Source organism: Dreissena polymorpha, chromosome 2 (genome assembly GCF_020536995.1).
Source record: "Dreissena polymorpha isolate Duluth1 chromosome 2, UMN_Dpol_1.0, whole genome shotgun sequence".
Lineage (NCBI taxonomy): Eukaryota > Metazoa > Mollusca > Bivalvia > Myida > Dreissenidae > Dreissena > Dreissena polymorpha.
In genome coordinates, this window is record NC_068356.1 from 15,280,575 (window position 1) to 15,293,440 (window position 12,866).

At 41.6% G+C, this 12,866-nt stretch overlaps 1 long non-coding RNA gene across 2 annotated transcripts in view; it reads right to left on the bottom strand.

Annotated features, from left to right (window-relative positions):
• Positions 1-11,062: 11,062 nt before the first annotated feature.
• The window catches only part of LOC127865974 (uncharacterized), a 7,800-nt gene continuing 5,996 nt past the window's right edge, over positions 11,063-12,866 (bottom strand). For both annotated transcript variants that reach the window (XR_008042835.1, XR_008042834.1), the window contains exon 2: positions 11,063-12,866. This exon is cut by the window's right edge and continues 4,999 nt beyond it. This is a non-coding gene — a long non-coding RNA (uncharacterized LOC127865974).

The following is a 12,866-nucleotide window of genomic DNA, read 5'->3' on the forward strand; positions in this document are numbered from 1 at the left end:
CTCTTGACCGTGCTAGCCTTACCATTCATGCAATCTCTTGACCGTGCTAGTCTTACCATTCATGCAATCTCTTGACCGTGCTAGCCTTACCATTCATGCAATCTCTTGACCGTGCTAGCCTTACCATTTATGCAAGCTCTTGACCGTGCTAGCCTTACCATTCATGCAATCCCTTGACCGTGCTAGTCTTACCATTCATGCAATCCCTTGACCGTGCTAGTCTTACCATTCATGCAATCTCTTGACCGTGCTAGCCTTACCATTCATGCAATCCCTTGACCGTGCTAGCCTTACCATTCATGCAAGCTCTTGACCGTGCTAGCCTTACCATTCATGCAAGCCCTTGACCGTGCTAGCCTTACCATTCATGCAATCCCTTGACCGTGCTAGCCTTACCATTCATGCAATCCCTTGACCGTGCTAGTCTTACCATTCATGCAATCTCTTTACCGTGCTAGCCTTACCATTCATGCAATCCCTTGACCGTGCTAGCCTTACCATTTATGCAAGCTCTTGACCGTGCTAGCCTTACCATTTATGCAATCCCTTGACCGTGCTAGTCTTACCATTCATGCAATCTCTTGACCGTGCTAGCCTTACCATTCATGCAATCCCTTGACCGTGCTAGTCTTACCATTCATGCAATCCCTTGACCGTGCTAGCCTTACCATTCATGCAATCCCTTGACCGTGCTAGCCTTACCATTCATGCAATCCCTTGACAGTGCTAGCCTTACCATTCGTGCAAGCTCTTGACCGTGCTAGCCTTACCATTCATGCAATCTCTTGACCGTGCTAGCCTTACCATTCATGCAAGCTCTTGACAGTGCTAGCCTTACCATTCATGCAAGCTCTTGACCGTGCTAGCCTTACCATTCATGCAAGGTCTTGACCGTGCTAGTCTTACCATTCATGATAGGTCTTGACCGTGCTAGTCTTACCATTCATGCAATACCTTGACCGTGCTAGTCTTACCATTCATGATAGGTCTTGACCGTGCTAGCCTTACCATTCATGCAATCCCTTGACCGTGCTAGCCTTACCATTCATGCAATCCCTTGACCGTGCTAGCCTTACCATTCATGCAATCCCTTGACCGTGCTAGTCTTACCATTCATGCAATCCCTTGACCGTGCTAGCTTTACCATTCATGCAAGCCCTTGACCGTGCTAGCCTTACCATTCATGCAATCCCTTGACCGTGCTAGCTTAACCATTCATGAAATCCCTTGACCGTGCTAGCCTTACCATTCATGCAATCCCTTGACCGTGATAGTCTTACCATTCATGCAATCCCTTGACCGTGCTAGCCTTACCATTCATGCAATCCCTTGACCGTGCTAGCCTTACCATTCATGCAATCCCTTGACCGTGCTAGCCTTACCATTCATGCAATCCCTTGACAGTGCTAGCCTTACCATTCATGCAAGCTCTTGACAGTGCTAGCCTTACCATTCATGCAATCTCTTGACCGTGCTAGCCTTACCATTCATGCAAGCCCTTGACAGTGCTAGCCTTACCATTCATGCAAGGTCTTGACCGTGCTAGCCTTACCATTTATGCAAGGTCTTGACCGTGCTAGTCTTACCATTTATGCAAGCTCTTGACCGTGCTAGTCTTACCATTCATGCAAGCCCTTGACAGTGCTAGCCTTACCATTCATGCAAGGTCTTGACCGTGCTAGCCTTACCATTTATGCAAGCTCTTGACCGTGCTAGCCTTACCATTCATGCAATCTCTTGACAGTGCTAGCCTTACCATTCATGCAATCCCTTGACAGTGCTAGCCTTACCATTCATGCAATCCCTTGACCGTGCTAGTCTTACCATTCATGCAATCCCTTGACCGTGCTAGTCTTACCATTCATGCAAGCCCTTGACCGTGCTAACCTTACCATTCATGCAATCCCTTGACCGTGCTAGTCTTACCATTCATGCAAGGTCTTGACCGTGCTAGCCTTACCATTCATGCAATCCCTTGACCGTGCTAGCCTTACCATTCATGCAATCACTTGACCGTGCTAGTCTTACCATTCATGCAATCCCTTGACAGTGCTAGCCTTACCATTCATGCAATCCCTTGACCGTGCTAGCCTTACCATTCATGCAATCCCTTGACCGTGCTAGCCTTACCATTCATGCAATCCCTTGACCGTGCTAGTCTTACCATTCATGCAAGGTCTTATCCGTGCTAGCCTTACCATTCATGCAATCCCTTGACCGTGCTAGCCTTACCATTCATGCAATCCCTTGACAGTGCTAGCCTTACCATTCATGCAATCCCTTGACAGTGCTAGCCTTACCATTCATGCAAGGTCTTGACCGTGCTAGCCTTACCATTTATGCAATCCCTTGACCGTGCTAGCCTTACCATTTATGCAATCCCTTGACCGTGCTAGTCTTACCATTCATGCAATCCCTTGACCGTGCTAGCCTTACCATTCATGCAATCCCTTGACCGTGCTAGCCTTACCATTCATGCAATCCCTTGACCGTGCTAGCCTTACCATTCATGCAAGCCCTTGACCGTGCTAGCCTTACCATTCATGCAAAGTCTTGACAGTGCTAGTCTTACAATTCATGCAAGGTCTTGACAGTGCTAGTCTTACCATTCATGATAGGTCTTGACAGTGCTAGTCTTACCATTCATGATAGGTCTTGACAGTGCTAGTCTTACCATTCATGATAGGTCTTGACAGTGCTAGTCTTACCATTCATGATAGGTCTTGACAGTGCTAGTCTTACCATTCATGATAGGTCTTGACCGTGCTAGTCTTACCATTCATGCAAGGGCTTGACAGTGCTAGTCTTACCATTCATGATAGGTCTTGACAGTGCTAGTCTTACCATTCATGATAGGTCTTGACCGTGCTAGTCTTACCATTCATGATAGGTCTTGACCGTGCTAGTCTTACCATCCATGATAGGTCTTGACAGTGCTAGTCTTAACATTCATGATAGGTCTTGACAGTGCTAGTCTTAACATTCATGATAGGTCTTGACAGTGCTAGCCTTACCATCCATGATAGGTCTTGACAGTGCTAGTCTTACCATTCATGATAGGTCTTGACCGTGCTAGTCTTACCATTCGTGCAAGGTCTTGACAGTGCTAGTCTTACCATTCATGCAAGGTCTTGACAGTGCTAGTCTTACCATTCATGATAGGTCTTGACCGTGCTAGTCTTACCATTCATGATAGGTCTTGACCGTGCTAGTCTTACCATTCATGATAGGTCTTGACAGTGCTAGTCTTACCATTCATGATAGGTCTTGACCGTGCTAGTCTTAACATTCATGATAGGTCTTGACAGTGCTAGTCTTACCATTCATGATAGGTCTTGACAGTGCTAGTCTTACCATTCATGATAGGTCTTGACAGTGCTAGTCTTACCATTCATGAGAGGTCTTGACCGTGCTAGTCTTACCATTCATGCAAGGTCTTGACAGTGCTAGTCTTACCATTCATGATAGGTCTTGACAGTGCTAGTCTTACCATTCATGATAGGTCTTGACAGTGCTAGTCTTACCATTCATGATAGTTCTTGACCGTGCTAGTCTTACCATTCATGAAAGGTCTTGACCGTGCTAGTCTTACCATTCATGCAAGGTCTTGACAGTGCTAGTCTTACCATTCATGATAGGTCTTGACCGTGCTAGTCTTACCATCCATGCAAGGTCTTGACAGTGCTAGTCTTACCATTCATGCAAGGTCTTGACAGTGCTAGTCTTACCATTCATGATAGGTCTTGACAGTGCTAGTCTTACCATCAATGCAAGGTCTTGACAGTGCTAGCCTTACCATCCATGATAGGTCTTGACAGTGCTAGTCTTATCATTCATGATAGGTCTTGACCGTGCTAGTCTTACCATTCATGATAGGTATTGACAGTGCTAGTCTTACCATTCATGATAGGTCTTGACAGTGCTAGTCTTACCATTCATGATAGGTCTTGACCGTGCTAGCCTTACCATTCATGCAATCCCTTGACCGTGCTAGCCTTACCATTCATGCAATCCCTTGACCGTGCTAGTCTTACCATTCATGCAATCCCTTGACCGTGCTAGCTTTACCATTCATGCAAGCCCTTGACCGTGCTAGCCTTACCATTCATGCAAGCCCTTGACCGTGCTAGCCTTACCATTCATGATAGGTCTTGACAGTGCTAGTCTTACAATTCATGCAAGGTCTTGACAGTGCTAGTCTTACCATTTATGATAGGTCTTGACAGTGCTAGTCTTACCATTCATGATAGGTCTTGACAGTGCTAGTCTTTCCATTCATGATAGGTCTTGACAGTGCTAGTCTTACCATTCATGATAGGTCTTGACAGTGCTAGTCTTACCATTCATGATAGGTCTTGACCGTGCTAGTCTTACCATTCATGCAAGGTCTTGACAGTGCTAGTCTTACCATTCATGATAGGTCTTGACAGTGCTAGTCTTACCATTCATGATAGGTCTTGACCGTGCTAGTCTTACCATTCATGATAGGTCTTGACCGTGCTAGTCTTACCATCCATGATAGGTCTTGACAGTGCTAGTCTTAACATTCATGATAGGTCTTGACAGTGCTAGTCTTAACATTCATGATAGGTCTTGACAGTGCTAGCCTTACCATCCATGATAGGTCTTGACAGTGCTAGTCTTACCATTCATGATAGGTCTTGCCCGTGCTAGTCTTACCATTCGTGCAAGGTCTTGACAGTGCTAGTCTTACCATTCATGCAAGGTCTTGACAGTGCTAGTCTTACCATTCATGATAGGTCTTGACCGTGCTAGTCTTACCATTCATGATAGGTCTTGACCGTGCTAGTCTTACCATTCATGATAGGTCTTGACAGTGCTAGTCTTACCATTCATGATAGGTCTTGACCGTGCTAGTCTTAACATTCATGATAGGTCTTGACAGTGCTAGTCTTACCATTCATGATAGGTCTTGACAGTGCTAGTCTAACCATTCATGATAGGTCTTGACAGTGCTAGTCTTACCATTCATGAGAGGTCTTGACCGTGCTAGTCTTACCATTCATGCAAGGTCTTGACAGTGCTAGTCTTACCATTCATGATAGGTCTTGACAGTGCTAGTCTTACCATTCATGATAGGTCTTGACAGTGCTAGTCTTACCATTCATGATAGTTCTTGACCGTGCTAGTCTTACCATTCATGAAAGGTCTTGACCGTGCTAGTCTTACCATTCATGCAAGGTCTTGACAGTGCTAGTCTTACCATTCATGATAGGTCTTGACCGTGCTAGTCTTACCATCCATGCAAGGTCTTGACAGTGCTAGTCTTACCATTCATGCAAGGTCTTGACAGTGCTAGTCTTACCATTCATGATAGGTCTTGACAGTGCTAGTCTTACCATCCATGCAAGGTCTTGACAGTGCTAGCCTTACCATCCATGATAGGTCTTGACAGTGCTAGTCTTACCATTCATGATAGGTCTTGACCGTGCTAGTCTTACCATTCATGCAAGGTCTTGACAGTGCTAGTCTTACCATTCATGATAGGTCTTGACAGTGCTAGTCTTACCATTCATGATAGGTCTTGACCGTGCTAGTCTTACCATTCATGATAGGTCTTGACCGTGCTAGTCTTACCATTCATGATAGGTCTTGACAGTGCTAGTCTTACCATTCATGATAGGTCTTGACCGTGCTAGTCTTAACATTCATGATAGGTCTTGACAGTGCTAGTCTTACCATTCATGATAGGTCTTGACAGTGCTAGTCTTACCATTCATGCAATCCCTTGACCGTGCTAGTCATACCATTCATGATAGGTCTTGACCGTGCTAGTCTTACCATTCATGATAGGTCTTGACCGTGCTAGTCTTACCATTCATGATAGCTCTTGACAGTGCTAGTCTTACCATTCATGATAGGTCTTGACCGTGCTAGTCTTACCATTCATGATAGGTCTTGACAGTGCTAGTCTTACCATTCATGCAAGGTCTTGACAGTGCTAGTCTTACCATTCATGATAGGTCTTGACAGTGCTAGTCTTACCATTCATGATAGGTCTTGACAGTGCTAGTCTTACCATTCATGATAGGTCTTGACCGTGCTAGTCTTACCATTCATGATAGGTCTTGACAGTGCTTGTCTTACCATTCATGATAGGTCTTGACCGTGCTAGTCTTACCATTCATGATAGGTCTTGACAGTGCTAGTCTTACCATTCATGCAAGGTCTTGACAGTGCTAGTCTTACCATTCATGATAGGTCTTGACAGTGCTAGTCTTACCATTCATGATAGGTCTTGACCGTGCTAGTCTTACCATTCATGATAGGTCTTGACAGTGCTAGTCTTACCATTCATGATAGGTCTTGACAGTGCTAGTCTTACCATTCATGATAGGTCTTGACAGTGCTAGTCTTACATTTATGATAGGTCTTGACAGTGCTAGTCTTACCATTCATGATAGGTCTTGACAGTGCTAGTCTTACCATTCTTGATAGGTCTTGACAGTGCTAGTCTTACCATTCATGCAAGGCGCGATTGTGCAGGCTGGTATGGAGCTGCGCGGGCCGCAAATGGCATAAAACCCATGTTTGAATGACGCGACTAATATATATCGATGATCTTTGCGAGTTCATGACAATTCGCCAATTGACAGCCGACAAAGATAATTGCACATTACGTGTTAACAACTGACGGTGTATGACCATATACAAATTTGTTGGTCTATAATGTGTATATTATCATGCCAGCATATTTACGGTCCCCAAAATTTATCATATGAGTCATTATAGAAACTTTCCCGGTGTTAGTATTATATTGCAAACAATGTGGCTCAGTGTGGTACCGACAGTACTATGGAAGATGTGATCACGTGACGCCAACCGACCACCCAGGATTGACCGCAGGCCGCTGCAGGATCCGGATGTCAGTGGACACTACCTGTCAATCGCTTTAACAGATAGGGCGTAAGCCGGACCATAAAACCCTGATTAATGCTGACAAGGAGTAATCTTTATCGACAGGCGTTTGACAGGTTCGACAATTACATGGCCACTTCAAACGCATTCCATCTAATCCAGAACACAATGTTCTCCACGGCAAATACCCCTTATCGTAAATCATTATGGACAACGTCTTTCGAATTGCAATGGAATAAGAGAAACGGCAATTACAAATCGCGCGGTTTTCATAGTTTTAATACACGTGTTCATTTGCCCCAGCGCGGTCTTTGACTTGGCGCTATCGGAAAAGATAATATTTGATGACGAATGCCTCCGTTAATAAACCGGTGACATTGTTTGAAGAGGGCACTCGTGATTGACAGCCCGATTGTTTACCGGCTTGTAGATTGATTATGACCAAACATTCGTGGTCAATTAGGCCACAGGACAACGGGATGGGTGGTCAGAAGCCCACTCTGAATACAGACACTATGTAAACATGTGTGTTTGCACTACATTGCCGTGCATTATCTATTCAAGGGTAGTCTATTTACTGACCATTGATACGTAACATGATTTAAATGATTTGCCGACAGGGAAAGACAAGCTGATAATGTTAATTAAACGCATTTGAGGATGCAATTCGAATGACCGCTACATGCTGGGTCATGCAATTACAAAATATCTTGCGCTGAAAGTAATTATATTTTCATTTTGTTGTTTATGTCTGTTAAGTGTCAAGATTTGTTTCACTAAAAAAACGCTGAAACGTTTGTCTTTTATTTGGCTCCATTTGATGGCGTTTATCAAACCAATTATTGTTATTTCATAATTCAGTACCCTACCGTGCTTACGTGTACTTACTTGTAAACAATTGCTGTGTGACTGTTACTCCCTCAATCCAGCCTACCCGTGCAATCATCTGCATCTTGTATAACAGATCCAAATGCAAGGCGGAACATAATGTTTGCATTATATTTGCGACATTTGCGTTTTATGACCGATTTTGTTTCTTTCTGAGAAATCTAAATGTCCATTACATCACACTCACGAGAAAGTGATAAATGGATAAATGCCTCAACCTCCATCTTGCCGGTCGGAGATTAAACGCACAACATATGGGAGATCGGACAGTTACGTTTGATTTATAACCTTAACGAGCTTTCAGAGCTTTGATGGCAGCGATCTTTCGGAGAAATTAACATTTCATATAAGGGCCTGTATTAATTCTGTGGAAATGTATCGCTTTATTGTAGATTTATGTGCGCGGATAATGGGATATGCAGTCACGTTATAAGCGCAGATCAAACGCTATGTGTTGCTCTCAGAAAGCCTGTTACAGCAGCTACTAGTGGTGTGTGTTCGAGACAAGAGGCCGTCAGATTGCCGGATTGCAGCGACGCATTGACACGTTCACAAGTGCTCACTGTTATTTGTCAAATCGCAATTGCGTTTGTCTATTATTGGTATCAGATTGCGTGTTCTGCTTCCGGTATAACGTTCGGTATTCCCTAATAACTGCGGCTGATAAACTCCAATGGTTGAGCCATGTTTTAATCAAATTGATGATACTGTTGGCTATCGTTAACGCTGTTGATGAATATATAAATAATAGAAAGAGAAAGACAGGTCGTGAAAACCAAGAAAATAGCAAAATTATAATGATGATGATGATGATGGGAAGTTGAACGAAGACATTTATATCACACAGTTGCATCAATATTTTTCTACATCGGTTTTTTATTCACGTTCAATTATCAAAAAACGCACAAAAGCTTAGTTTTGCATTATGATAGAAATACTCCACACGCATTAAGCCAACACCCCACATTGTCACTTTATTTGTGGAACATGTCAGCGGGCAGCAATGTGCCTTTGTGGAGTTGACGGTGAATTAGTTTTGTTGTCGATGAAAGGTACTTCGTATGCCGAACAACGTTAGCTCACGTGAACTTGTCTCCCGGAACGCTCGTTATTAATGAAAGGTGTGCAAACGGTCACCGGCGAGAGGCGTAAATATAGACGACCACAGAGCTTGTAGACAGTAATTAATGTGTAAGAGAGAAACTAAATAAAACTGTGACGAATATTTTATAACATGTTCCACCTTTAGATCTTGTGTGATTAATAGTTATTTATGTCACTGTCTGTAAAATGTTCATCTATACTTATTACACGATGAATGATAGCTATTGAGGTGTATCCTCTGAATATCTGAGAGTAATTGAAAACAAAGTTTGCGGACAGAAAAGAAAGATGAATCACAACAGTGACATATATTTGTATAAAACGAGTGGATGTTGACACGGTTTGACGTTAAAGACTTTGACAAACAGTAGACCAGCGTCTCTGTACTATTGATTCCCCCACCCTGGGTGTCGGCCTATACAATGTGCCGTTTGGTTTCCAACAAAGACAGTCGTTTCATTTTATTTACTGTCATTAAATGAGCGTGTTTACCCAACGCGAATTAAACAGCTGTCTGTGATTGCACCAGCACCAATGTCGCCCTTGGTGTGGTCCCAAATCCCCGCCTACCGGATATGTCGACAATGGAAGCGACATTCGTCAAAACGGATATTCAAGCAGTCTCATGACGCATTAAAACAAGAGCACCACATAACGGGTGCCACGCTCGGCTGCGGGTGCAGTTTTGAATAAATGAAAGCTTGACAGATTTTTTTTTAGAAGTCACAGTGACCTTGACCTTTGACCTAGTGACCCCAAAATGTGTGTGGCATGTAGAACTCATCAAGGTGCAGCTACATATGTAGTTTCAAAGTTGTAGGTTGAAGCACTTTGATTTTAGAGCCAATGTTAAGGTTTTAGCACGACGCGGACGGCGGACACGACGAAGGAAACGACGAGCTGGCTATGACAATACCTCGGGTTTTCTCTGAAAACAGACGAGCTAAAAATAAACAAAACGCTTCTTTTATAATTATTTTCCATACCACAGCTAAAAGTAATATCATTAACAAATTGGTGAAGATCAAATTAAAAATTGGCTTCGAGGATCAATTCAATATGGTATATAATGAAATTCCTTCACCCGCTGAAATTACTTTTCGGAAAAACTTAAACCACGCCCGGAAGCCGACATCGGGACAATTAAAAAACATTGCGTTTAAACATTCACACAGTTTCATCATTGCAATCAAGTCCACAATGCTTAAGATATAAAAATAATCATCGTGTTCTTTTTTCACAAAGACATTGACATACGGAGAGTGAAAACAAAAGATGAAAATATCGTTCATTTCTGGAGTCACTCCCGTCAGCGACCCGTCGGCACATAGGGAATATTTTCATAACCGAGCGATGTAGGCCAGGCGAAGAATGAGGCATTTCTCATCTTAGTTTTTGTGTACAGAGGCTCACCCAGTAAGAAAGAAGTCACCGCGAGGATTTTCCATCTCTCCTCATAAATGATTCAACGTTTGCTATTTTCCCTTTAAGATCAAAAGACCAGCGGAGTTTGGTAAGATTATATATCACTTACGTCTAAGAGCGGTGTTTAAAAACAGATTCAGTTTGACAAGTTTTAAATATGTCTGTCAAACATATGACAAACAACTGAACTTCAAACGCTGTTGAACATATACAACGACCGATTTATAAACATTACGAAGATCTGAGTTGAAAGCGCTACTCGCCTGTTCTTTTCATCTTAAAAACATATGGCCATCAAATTTAATTGAAAATGCGCGTTCTATTTTCGCCTCGATTATACACGAGATTTGTATTTGCGTCAGAGCGAAAAAGATTTCAAAGAGGGGAGCTGCTGTAATAATGATTTCTTATGTTCTCTACAATATGCACATTATAAATATTTTTAATTTATAGATCTATGTTGAAAACGTATTTTGCTCGTCAAATTAAATTTAATGATCTATGCTGAATTGAAATACAGCTTTTCAAAGACAGTTTGAATAACGGCTATTATTGTCTATGGGATCAAACCTGTAAACGAATAATTTAAATATGATTTTATGTAGTCTTCACAAAGAAAATTGATAGCGACGCAATTTATTAGACAAATAAGCAAGGATGGTTTATGCTTCACTCCTATGTAAGACCACACAGCGTTAAGGGAATTAGTTGAACGTTACATGTAATACAGCGTCCTATAAGGTCTCTCAATTCACTGAAGACAGGTAAAGATAATAAAACTTATTATTATCATGCAATAAAACATCGTGTGGTCAAAGGGAGATAATTTTACTACTGAATGAAAGCAAATAAATAGAAGAAGTAAGAAGATGAAAAATGTATGGTCCAAGGGACGCAATTAACAACAGAAAACGATAGATAGAGAATCGTAAAGGACAATTTTGGCCGTAGAAAGTATTTATGGATTTAAGACCAATAGAGATCAGAAACATATCACGACAGACCATACGCGTTAAACACGTGTTATAATTCTACAAACTGGTACTGCATATGTACTGCATATGCATGGCTCCGTATGGGCGTTCAGATCGGTGACTCGTATCGTCAAATGACAACATTATCAATCTATTCCGAATATATTTGCAGTACGTATTACAAGACGAAAAATCAGCGCCACAAGAGAACATTAAAATATGCACAAATGCCAATAAAACGAATGTTTAATGTTATACTTATTCATAATTTTTTGCACAAGATCTAGTTGACAATGAAAACGTGAGATTTACACAATGCATGCGTGTATTTGCCAGCGTTCCTTGTTCAAAATAACCAAGCTGTTTTATGTTTCCTCTGTAAAATGTACACTACTAAGCCCACGTGGTTGCCTACGTATTCAAAATATCCCCGATTAAAATAATACAGCTATTCAATAGATCTCCTATAAAAATATAATAGGTCCCTGACTAAAAGACAGTTATTCAATAGGCCCCCATTCAAAATATAAACAGCAATTAAATATGTTGTCCACTAAAACTACAAACAGTGATAAAATAGGTCCCCAGATAAAAATAACAAGAGATGTGTTCGTCCGAAACCCTATTGCGCCGCTTTGAACATTTTTTTTTTTTTACATTTGACCTTGAAGGATGACCTTGACCTTGAACTTCCACCACTCAAACGTGCAGCTTTATGAGATGCACATGCATGCCAAATATCAAGTTGCTATCTTGAATATTGAAAAAGTTATGGCCAATGTTAAAGTTTTTTTCGGACGGACGGACAGACTGACTGACATACTGACTGACGGACAGTTCAACTGCTATATGCCACCCTACCGGGGGCATAAAAACAATTATTATTTAGGTACCCGCTTTAACTACAAACAGCATTAAATATGTCATAAAATATGTCCCAGTTTAATATATCAGCCTCGTTTCAGTATGTCCGCTGTTTTAAGTATAGCCACTAGAGGGTATTCTATAGTTCAGCTGAAAATAAAGTTAACTGTTCAATGTTTGAAATATATAAAGATGTTCTACTGCTGCATGTTTTTCTTGACATAAGATTAGAATATATGTAGGCTTAAGGCAAAATGGTTTTTTATGAGGTACAAAGAACACAAATAAACAAAACATGCAATGTATATAAATAATTTGCAAGAAACATGTCAAAGATCAGTTTGGTGTCCAAATTGACAGTGTTAAAAACGCTGAACATTACTCACAATACACACGCGTATGGCACAATGATAAAAATGAATCAAAGGATATTGCAGACAGCATGTCAACATGCACAGTTGTTTTATTAGCAACTGATCACATTTAATAAGGCATTCACATCTTAAATAAAGTTGGTTTTGAGATTAATAACGATTACATTGGTGATGTAATACATAAACAAGAGGGCCATGATGGCCCTGAATCGCTCACCTGACTCATTAAGATCAGATGAAAACTATGACCTCTATTGTCTACACAATGTTTTTCTATGATTTGACCTAGTGACCTAGTTCCTGACTCTAGATGACCCAAATACAATCCCAATCCAGATTTCATCAACATAAACATTCT